Below are 12029 nucleotides of genomic sequence, written 5' to 3' on the forward strand. Positions count from 1 at the left end.
CGGAAATTTTGAGGTTTATAGTGATGCTTCCTTGAATGGCCTGCATTATGTATTGATGCAACATGGTAGGGTAATTGCTTATACTTCGAGACAGTTGAACCTTATGAGAAGAATTACCGTACTCATAATTTGGAGTTAGCAGTTATCATCTTCACTTTGAAGATTTGGAGACATTATCTTTATGGCAACAAATGTAAGATCTTCACGGATCATAAGAGTCTTGAGTATCTATTTACTCAGAGAGATCTTAATCTTCGACAGCAGAGGTTGATTAAGTTACTTAGTGACTATGAATGCACGATTGAGTATCATCCTGGTCGTGCAAATGTAGTGGCGGATGCACTTAGTAGGAAGACTCCAGCTAGACTTAATGCCATCTATGAATGTCATGTTCCTCTCTTAGCAGATTTGAGGTCCATTGGAGTGGAGTTAGGAGTGGAAGATCGAGAAGAAGCCTTGCTTGCTAATTTTCAAGTTAGGCCAATTTTAATTGATCGTGTGCTCGAGGCTCAGATGAATGATGAAGAGACCCAGGAAATAATTCAAGCAAGGAATCAAGGCAAAAAGAAAGATTTCAGGATTTGAGAAACTGATGGTATGCTTATGCAGGAAAGCATAATGTATGTGCCGAATAATGCAGAGTTAAAGAAAGAAATTTTGGATGAAGCACATATTTCGGCATATGCAATGCATCCAGGAGGCACTAAGATGTATCACACCATTAGACCATTTTATTATTGGCCGGGTATGAAAAGAGAAATTGCGGAATATGTGAGTAGGTGTGCCATTTGCCAACAGGTTAAAGCTGAAAGGAACAAGTCGTTTAGGTTGATGCAGCCACTTCCCGTTCCACAGTGGAAATGGGAAAATATTACTATGGATTTTGTGTACAAGCTTCCTCGTACATAAAATGGTTATGATGGCATTTGGGTGATAGTTGATTGGCTTACTAAGTTAGTACATTTTATTCCAGTGAGAAAAAAGTATTCATTAAGTCAATTAGCTAAGTTGTTCATATCACGGATTGTGAAGTATCATGGCTTTCCAGTTAATATTATCTTGGATCGAGATCCTAGATTTACTTCCAAGTTCTGGGTAGCATTTCAGGAAGCTCTTGGTACAAGATTACTTTATAGTACGACATATCACCCTTAGACAAATGGACAATATGAGAGGACCATTCAGACATTAAAGGATATGTTGCGATCTTCAGTGCTGCAGTTTGGAGATAGTTGGCATGATTGTTTGGATTTGATGGAGATCGCCTACAACAACAGTTATCATTCAAGTATTGGTATGGCACCATTTGAGGCACTTTACTGGAAATCTTGTCGTACGCCTCTATCTTGGTCAGAGGTTGCCGAAAGAGTTTTAGTGGGCCCTGAGATTGTGGATGAGACTACTCAAAATGTTCAGGTAATTAAATCTAACCTGAAAGCCATCCAGGATCGACAAAAGAGCTTAGCAGACAAGCATGCCACTGATCAGAAGTATAATGTAGGTGATTGGGTATTTCTAAAGCTATCACCTTGGAAAGGTGTTGTACGATTTGGAAAGAAAGGAAGGTTGAGTCTTAGGTACATTGGACCATATATGATCACCGAATGAGTCGATGAGGTTGCTTACAGGCTTTAGTTGCCTCCAGAGTTGTCCAAGGTGCACGATGTCTTTCATGTTTCGATGCTTCGACATTATGTTTCAAATCCTTCACATGTGATTCCTCCTCAACCTTTGGAAATTAATCCTGATTTGACTTATGATGAGGAACCAGTGACTCTTTTGGATTCGAAGGATAAAGAACTAAGGTATAAGACCGTGCGCTTGGTGAAAGTATTATGGAGAAATCATTCAGTAGAAGAAGCTACTTGGGAGACAGAGGATCGGATGAGAGAGATGTATCCATGCTTATTTTATGATTATTAGTGGATGTAGTGGTTGTATGTAATTTCGAGGATGAAATTTTATAAGGTGGGTGGATTGTCACAGCCCGTCCCAAATTTCTATTATCGGCGATGTAAAATGACAGTTTTAACCTTGGATGTTGAACCTTGTAGTGTGTGTGAGACTTATTTTGGAGACTTAGATGTTAATTTTTGTAGTTTGGATTAGTGACCTAGGTGGACCACACATATACACACACACATTATCCCTCTTTCTTTCCTCCCATGCTCTCTCTCTTTCAGGCTCTCTCTCTCTTCTCTCTTGTATGGACGACACCTAAAACCCTTTGAAATGTGATAGATCGAGGGACTTAAGCACACCATTGTCTTCGTGAAGCTCAGACGAATCGATTGGTACCATTTTTAGGTAAGGAAACCTTCGATTTCACGTGGAAACCTTCGATTTCACGTGGAAACCCTAGCTCCGATTTTGGTCACTGTTCATGTGGACATAAAATCTTGTGTTTCAGGGAATTTTAACGACATAGGAAGCTTTAGGACGTCCTTGTGAGGCTCAGAGAAGAAAATGGAGTGAATTGGACGTCGGAGGACTGAGATCAAAGCACTACAAGTTTGGCCGGAATTATCGAGCTTGCTCAGACGTGATTCAGTGGTTTTCGAGGCTTCAAATAGGTATAACGTCGTTCCTCTCATCTCCAGCTTTCCAATGGTTCAAGTTTCATGAAAAATGGTGAAGAAACGAAGAAGAATAAGCGTTTTAAAGATTTACCCAGAAACCGGCGAAGTCGCCGGCGTCCGGTGACTCATCGGAGAAGAAGATGGCATATTCCGTCAGTTTTTATGGAATATGATAACGGCGTTAGCTGATGCCGTTAAGAATCTAACGGTATATGTTGGGATTTGATAGAATATTCCTGACGGCGTTAACTGACGCTGTCAGCGTGCCTGGCATATACCCGCGCGTGGGCGGCGGGTCTAGCCGTGCCTTGGCCGGCGCGTGGTGGCGCGTGGGTGGTCCAAAAATTATTCTAAAAATTTGGGGATGATCCTGAGGTTGTGTAGGTCACTATGGTATATTCAAATACCAAAATTGAGCATTGTATGAGAAGTTATTAGCTAGTTTTGCCTATGTGCTTTACATAACGTTTTTATAGTTAATTCGCATATAGGTGAGACTTATCCCGAGGATGAGTGCGTTCAAGGGCAACTCGGGGGCTACGACCCTTCGACATACCAGTGAATGGGCTTTTGGTTTTCAGTATATATTTATATACTTGATATTTTCCCAGAAAATGTGTTTAAATGAGATTATGCCTTGAATGCCACTCATATAAGTATATAATTCGTATATGAATTTGTATATGATGCATTATATATATATATATATATATATATGTGTGTGTGTGTGTGGTGTTGTGGACGCTCAGGTAAGCTCAGGTCAGTTATGTTTGGTTATGTGAATTATCAATGGTGCGATATGTGGTTGAATAATGCTGAGATCATAAAACTGCACCTAGGGTGATTGTGATTTAGCCAGAGATATGGCACATACCTGTTTATTATGTCACCTCCCACACCATATGCTCATATTGGATCCAATTTAAGTGCACAGTCCTGTCGTATAGACCATCTTAGGTGGTTTCGACTCGTAGGTGGCTAGCGATTTATCGCCTAGCTATTATGTGTGAGTAGTAATGAGCATGATTATATTGCACCCATTATTGTCATACAGACCTATTCATTTGGTTCCACTCTTGTGCAGTATAATTTCGTCTAGGTCATTGTAGTGACTCCGACTAGATTGACTTTTGAGCTATGAATTCAGCCTTACAGACTACCACAGGGGTTCCGGCTAACATGTTATATTTATATGAAATTATTCTCACCTGAATTGCTTACTCTGTTATATCTTGGCATGGCATACATACGAATATGATATTGTGAAGCATGATTTCAATTAATATATTTACATATATATTTATGTATATGCTTATCTTTTGATTTTGGGAAAAAATATACATGTTTTACAGCGAGGGGTTAGAAATGTTGATAAATGAAATGGTTTTGTAAAACATTTGTTTTTGCCCATTCACGTTTTCTGTTTTACGCCCCTCCAGGTTTTAGGTAAGCTTGTTGTCGGTGGCCTTGAGGATTTCGGCGGTTTTGACATATCTAAATAATAGTAGGACATTCCTACTACTGTATAACTAGTAGTTGTCTTACTGGACTGCACCTAGACTTATTATGCTCTGATTAGGAATATTTAATTTTGTAACTGACTCCTAACACTTCTTGTTTTCTAGTGCACTCTAGTAGTTTCGGTTTTTTAAATATTCGTATATTTCTTATCTTAATTGCTCCGCACTGTGCACATGGCTACGTCACCCTCACGTGACGGCTAGCATGCCTTGATCTCGGTCGGGGTGTGTCACCTATACCTTGGGTCGTCTCTTTGGATTGAGGGGCAAGGGTTTTTTTGGGTCGGTCGCCAAAAATTTTGTTGACCACGTCTTCGACCGAAACACCAAAAAAGTCATGAGTGTATCCTTCCAACCAGTCGATGAAGGTGTCAGTGCCGAGTGATTCAAGAACAGTTGGTTGGAGATGAAATTTTTTACACTGTTCCTGAAACTCTTTCTCTGTATTTCTGCACTCCCTCTCTGAAGAGCCAGAGATGCGTCCTTGTCTTAGGAGAAAGCGGGAAGTAAGTAGAGGCACCGGGCAACCTTGGAGGTAGCCCAGCTGTCGGGCAGCGAAATGGGGGTGGTAGACCTCCTTGCTCGCTCAACGAGCGTTGCAGCCAAGGCGAAGGTCACTTGTTATCACGAACGACCCCCAGTTTTGACGAAGACCAGCATCATCACTTTCACTCCATGTTGATGTTGGAAGCCTGATAGAAAAAGGGTACTTTTGACAATGACATATCAAAAATTCATCGTCTAAGAGGACATCTCGGCCTAAGAATTATTTGAAGACTTCTTCAGCCTGGTGATGAGGCATCGGTCGAGTGGCCAACTGAAGGTCAAGCGCTGTAGTAAACTGAAAGTTGGGGATCTTTGGCTGAAGTGTTGAAAAATAGACCTGCAGCCAGAGTTGGAATACCCAGAGATATCCGTTCTGGTGTGGGTCAATCTTGTTGATGGTCATTTTGGCCAGACAGCGTAGGAGGTTGGCGAGGATAGTCGGACTAAGCACCAGGGAATGACCACTAGCCAGAGCTTCAACCACCGACATATTTTCGACCAAGCACTTATTTGACTTGGTACAACAGATAAACTTGTTGTACCAATAAAATAGGAAAGCTTCGTGCTCTCCCTTCCACAGACTCTCCTCCCTTCGGCCAACAAAACGGAGGATAAAGGTGTTGTAGTTGAAGAAGTTCTTGTGCAACTTCTGAACTTCTTCTTTTGAAGGCTTTTGACTTTCTTGGCTCAGCATCTCGACGACCTGTTTATCGAATAGTGCTTTAAGGTCGAGATTCGACGGGCACCCAAAAACGGCGGCATCTACTGGGATGCCAGAGGGAGAAGTCCCAAGGATAGCTGAGATGTCGAGGATGATGGGAGTGATAGGGCCGAAGGGAATGATCATGGTGTTGGTGGCTGAGCACCAGAAGCTCAGAGCTGCCATAAGGAGTTCTTTATCCATGGCAATCTCCAAGGCCGAAAGTTTAATGGAGTCGTGGATGCCAAGAGCCTCCCATTCTTTGTCGAAAAAATTTTCCATCTGTTCGATTTAGGCCGCCCCGGTCGCATTGGTTGAAGGTCAAGCTCCTTGGGCCTTCGTCAGGCACCACTTCGGCCAATCAAACCCTTGTAGCAAGGGTGTCAGGCAGTGGTCTTTGAAGAGGTTGGTGATGGACGATGGCACTGCATCCTTGAAAAGTGTGAAGGGAAATAATGAGATTTATGTGGGATTTCTAGTGACTAGCATGCATATACAATTCAAAATTTATATACATTTGCAACGGAAGCATGTTATCACATAATATCAAAGCTATAGTCATGCAAATCCCCTTCAAGAAGCATAGGTTCATATATGATGCATCTAAGAAAATATTGAAGAACAAAGTGAAGGTATAGTTTTATACCTCTTGATCTAGACTTGAGACCAAGGATGGACCACCTCCAAGCTCTTTGTTCTTGGAACTCCTTAAGTCTAGCCTCCCTCCTAGCTTCCTCCACCTTGAAAGATTTAGAGCTCCTTTCTCCTTTAGTCTCCAAAGTAGAAGACCTCTAAAAGATCCACACCCACTAGTGTAGTGAGATGGATAATGGAATAACCAAAAAGGGAGAGAAGATGATTAGCTATTTCTCCCTTATAGTGGCCGGCCTTTGAGTGTTGAGAGAGAGAGACTTGTTTTTCTTCTTTTGTGAAAAAATAACACACAAAAACCCTAATGAAACTTTTTCACTAAACTTCCTTTCTAAATGTCTAAGAAGTGAGTCAACAACTTGACTCTCTCTCTCTCTCCTTGGCCGGCCCCTTTTGTGTTGTTTGGGCTTTGGGCTTTTATCATTTCAAGTCATCCTATGCTTAAATAAAAGCCCAATGGGTTTGGGCTTAATGGGCCCAAATGAACTCGAACTTTTCTTTAAGTCCAAAACGATCTTTCATCGCTTCTATGATTTCTTTAGACTTTCTAATTAATCATAACACTTAATTAATCCAATTAATTTATTCCATCATCCTTTAGTTGTCTCACTACAAGAGTGTTTCGATGTACAATCATTTTAGGTTCTAATTAGCAAGGCAGTGAGGTGATTGGCACCAATCCAATTGATTTGTATTAATCCAATCACTTAGTGAATTAAAACTTACTTTCAATTCTCCTTCTTCTTTGATGACTACTTATTTAATCATCTAGAAGAACCCACAAGCCATGAGTGACATCTAACCATATATCATGGCTACCCAAGCTAATGTAGAATTTGTTCAGAGAACCTATTCAGTTGGAATTACAATGTAATTCGATCCTTCTCTAATACAATACTCACAATCATATTACTAGGGTATGGATATTTAATGTCAAACCCCTAATGTGATTATATCAAGTTATATGATTCTATTGAGTTGTATAGGAACGTTTTCCATCATTACGCTCGATACTTCGGCCGAAGATTCCTGAATCATATCTTAGAGTATTTACCCTCTCATAACGAGGATTAGAGATCCCTTATTGATCATTCACATGCCTCTGAGAATAAATCACTGACCCCAACAATGCATAGAACACATCCAAGATGAGATGTGGTCACTTCTCATTATCAAATGATCAGCAACGTATCCCCAAGACAATTATGATGTCTCAGGTCAAAGGATTACTTACATTATTCCAACCAATAGAGTTACTTGTGAAGGAATATTTTGTGAAAAAATGTTCATTTAAGCAACATCTATAAGCATGCAATTAACAATTAAAGGCGGAATCATGCTTGCATGCACTTAAAAACAAAACATTAACCATGAAATTCAAAGCCTAGTAGATTGGTGAACCAAGACTCAACTCAAATCAAAGTGAGTTGAGAAATATACCTTTGTAGATTCCTCTTTGCATAAGCAAAGGCTAATCACCCAAAGAGATGGCCTTCATTCCTTGCATCTTAAATCTATGGATTTGGATGGATGAAAAGGTTTCTCCAAGTTCCCAAAATTGAGAACCTCTAAGTATCTTCACCAAGGTTAGATTGGAGAAGAAATGAGTGACCTTGGAGTAGTTAGTATGGCTAGATACACCCTCCAAGGGGCCGGCCTCTTTAGAGAGAAATGGAGAGACATGTTCTCTCCAATTTTCTCCAAAACAAACCCTAAATGAATTTTTGGCTATAAAGTCATATTTATACCTTAATTCATTGGAGTGGCAAACTTGTAAATAAGTCCAAAACCCACTCAAAAACCAAATGGCCGGCCATGGGATATTATTGGCCTAATTGGGCCTTTGTGAATCATTATTCATTAAGTTGTCATACAACTTAAGTCAATGGACTTGACGTTCGAAGCCCATTGGGCCTTGAGGTCCAAAACTATCCCGAGGTCTTTAACGAACTTTGTTCGTTTGATTAATTAACATATTAATTAATCCTTGCCATAAATAATTAAACCATTTAATTATTCTTACTCATCTCCATTGTTTCTTCAATCTCCACCTTACACGGTGTACGATCCATTAGGTTCCTTTTAGCGAGGCAGTGGGCGATTAAAACCATTTTACATCGATTGTGAATTGAAACTTACTTTCAATGCTCCCTTTAGTAATTACACACGTTTAGGGCTTCCACAAACCATGAGTGACACCTAGCAGCATATCATGGTTACCCAAGCTAATGAGAAGAGGTGGAGAACCTATTCAGTTTAGGATTACAAATGCAATACGGTCTTTCTCTAATACAATACTCTTGACCACATTGTTTGGTTTGATAGTTTATTTATTCATGTCTACTATCCAATGTGATTTGTGTGCTTATATGATTACCTTGACTGTGATTTAGAACGACTTTTCTAAATCTCATTCATACTCTGGCCAGAGATTCTAAATCATATCATAGAGTATTCTCCCCCAACGGTTTGAAGGTTAGAGATCCCTTGTTGCGCATTCACTTGTCTCCATGACTAAGTGGCTTAACCCCAATGATGTCGTGGACACCCCGATGGGGTGACTTTGACATAATCAAAGATCAAGTACTTAACCACAAGACAACTGTGATGCCTCAGGTCAAAGGACTACTTTGCATTATCCCAACCATGAGTTCTCATGTGACATGAATATGAGAACTCTTCGTTGATCATGTTCAGTGAACTCATTCTCTATTGAGCACCTATGTACTTGACTTGATGTCACACACACCAATGACTCAAGACTAGTCACTCTCCCTGAGAGAAGACACAGTACGTACCGATCTTAATGGACTGTCAATGCCCAATTGACAATCCTATGATCAGGAACATTTAGGATGTGTCTACGAAAGAATGGTCTCATGAATCTAACTTCATTAGATCGCATTCTCCCAATCACATATTCCTTGGATTTTATCGTTTAAGCATATAACATTTATATGAGACGGCTCAAACAATAATCTTTGCCCTTTATAGTTAAACTAGATTAGTTTAACATGTGAAATGTCCGTAAAGTATCATCATATGATTGGCTTTAAGGCACATTTCCAACAACTTTCTTGACATGTGAGTAGACCTTCATGCAAGTACTCTCGTTTGATTGTGTTCAGTGAACTCATTCCCATAATGAGCACCTACATACTTGTCTTAGTGTCACTACATGAATGGCATGAGACTTTCCATTCTTCCCATTGGAAGGGGACATAGTATGTACTGGTATATGTATTGTCAGTGTCCCTCCGACAATTCTATGACCAGGAACTCTTTTGGACATCATGGTTATGAGAAGAAGGTCTCTGTAGTCTAACATCATTAGATTACTTCTTCCATCGATCCATTGTCCATGGATTCACCTTTTTGGAACTATATCGATTATTGAGATAGTCCTAATGAGTGACTTTGCCTTTTTGATGTATTAGAGTTTTTCCATACATATAGACATTGTCCTGAAAGGTTTCTTCCAAAGAATGAGTTTCAGGGCATATCTCCAACAATCTCCCACTTGCACTAAAGTCAATTAGTATTGCATCTTATAGATGCTAGTCGAGTGAACTTGAGCTCGTAGGTTAACTAGGTTATACATTAATCCTTTTAACTTAAAAGGATTTACTTATTAAATGTTTCCAAATCATTTAATGTTGTCTCTTCTTTGTGTTCAAATACTTTGATGAGACCTTGATTCCATGGCTTGAGCTATCGCCCCATTACGTCGTAGTATCCTACTAACGACCTTATGGTTTGGATTCAATCATTGGTTCATTATGAACCTTGTCTATTCGAAACACCTTTTGAAGCAGTTTCTAAAACTTTATTATATATCAACATATATTTCGTTTGTATACTTTATACAAACTTTGCTCCAACCTCGAGACCATTGTAGTACCATACTAACAATACTTTCATATGATTAGTACTTCATCCACCATGAAGTTCCATTTGTTAAAATGGGTTATTGTCACTTTGGTTTATAACCTAAGTGAATGCACGCTTCCAGAGTCTCACTCTGATGTTCCTTTCTCAAAGGTAATAATTTTCTATCAGTTGCTATGGTTCTGATCCTAGGCCATATTAATATCTTAAAGTGACAACCCTTATGGTTTTTTTCACTTTTGGATATCAACTCACAAGTCCATACATGTGTCCCTTTTGTGATTTTGTGACATAGTCTTTATAAGGGTCATGAAAGCAATTTCTCTAAAATATGTAGAAATACTTTCTCAAATCTTCAACGTTTGAGATTCAATCTCCTTATACAACTTTCTTGAGACAGCCTTGTTGTATCAATAAGTCCATTTTAAGTCCGTATTTCAAAATTGACCTTGTCACAATTTGTCATTTTGAGTAACATCAATATTTATTACGTCTATCAAATAGACTTCATCATAATATGTTGCTCAAAAGTATGACATCACTCCCACTGACCTTGTTGTAACTAAGCATTCAATTGAAACCTTAAGAAAAACATAACACTTATATTTTCTTGATTTGAATGCATATAGCTCCCACTAACTTGTCCTGGATCCATTGACAATCTTTAAGATCCATTAGCTTATTGATGATGTCTCAACAATTTTGGACAATCAACAACTCTAGCTAACACAAGTTATTTAAACAAACATACACAAAAGAATTCCTTCTCAAGTAATTTCATTTGAAATGTGTGACTTGTTTTATCAAGTCCATTCATTTAAATTATATGGTGTCAAACATCATATTTCAAGTTTTATTCATACTAAAACCTTTTAAAGTAGTCATATAAGAATTATCCAAATCATTAGTGGAAGCATGGCTCCTACTAATGATATAGGAGTTCAACCATTCCAACTAGGTGGTTGATTTAATTCCTTGTTAAAACTACATAGAGCATTATAGTTACATGAGGTGTTGAAATCGGATTGTCTTGTTGTTAAACTATATGTTGTGACTCATTTTGAAACTATTCCCTTTTGTTTCATCAACTTGTCCATTTGCTTTGTACTTAGCATGTTCTCATAAAAGAGAATGATGGACAACTCCCAACACATAACGATTTTGTGCTAGGTTGGTGAAACCAACATTCATAGGTTATTCTTAGAATGTTACACAACATAGAATTTTAACGTTTCAAAGAGCTTGAGACCTTTTAACAATTAAAATTACAAGCTCATTAATAGTAGTAAAGTACTATTAATTTTAGACAACTATAAACCAATCATATTCAAGTTTATATCCTTTTCTCACCTCCCACTGTTTCTCATGACCTTAATGAGAAATCGCATTATACATTCATAGTGTATAATTATGAAGTATACGGGTAGAGGACATTGTGGAGTAGCTTAGAACCTTTTAAGCTTATTATTCCAACTTCACTAAGTTCATGTCTTGTTATTAAGTGACTAAAGTCTTTAAACCTTTTATAGATTTAGACACTTCATCATTGGTTTGATCACTAACATATTTGACATTTCTTAAAACAATTTAAGAATGTCCAATTAGTTGTTCGAAACTTACTAATTGAACCAAGAGTGATCTTGGTTATTGTGGTTAAGTAAGTGATAACCATATAAGAAACGTTTTTCTTATGTATTACTTATGTCATTATAATGTGATCTTCCTTTTCTTCAAGAAAGGAATCTCTAGACTTTCTCAATTCATATAGAACTCATATGTAGGCAATTGGAACCAAATCTAAAGATTCATTGTATCCATCTATGGCCAACATGTAAGATCTATCCTTAATTGATAAATCCAAGGTTTGGATATCGCATTATATAAGTGATACATTTCTTGTATCTCAACTAGAATACAACAAGACAATTTTCAATTCATAATACTACTTTGAGGAACAAATTTCGTAGAAGGCATTCATCACATTACATTGATTTGATAAGTTAAACATTCATAATGTTTTAATACAAAAGAATTAGCTCCTACATTAGAGACTAATTATATACCTTCATATAGGCACCAAAAGTGGGTCTTCCATAATATGAAGCCACATAATAAGTTCTTAGCAAAATAAGAAAGTTTAAAGAC

This window comes from Malus domestica, chromosome 01 (genome assembly GCF_042453785.1).
Source record: "Malus domestica chromosome 01, GDT2T_hap1".
NCBI classification, from domain to species: domain Eukaryota; kingdom Viridiplantae; phylum Streptophyta; class Magnoliopsida; order Rosales; family Rosaceae; genus Malus; species Malus domestica.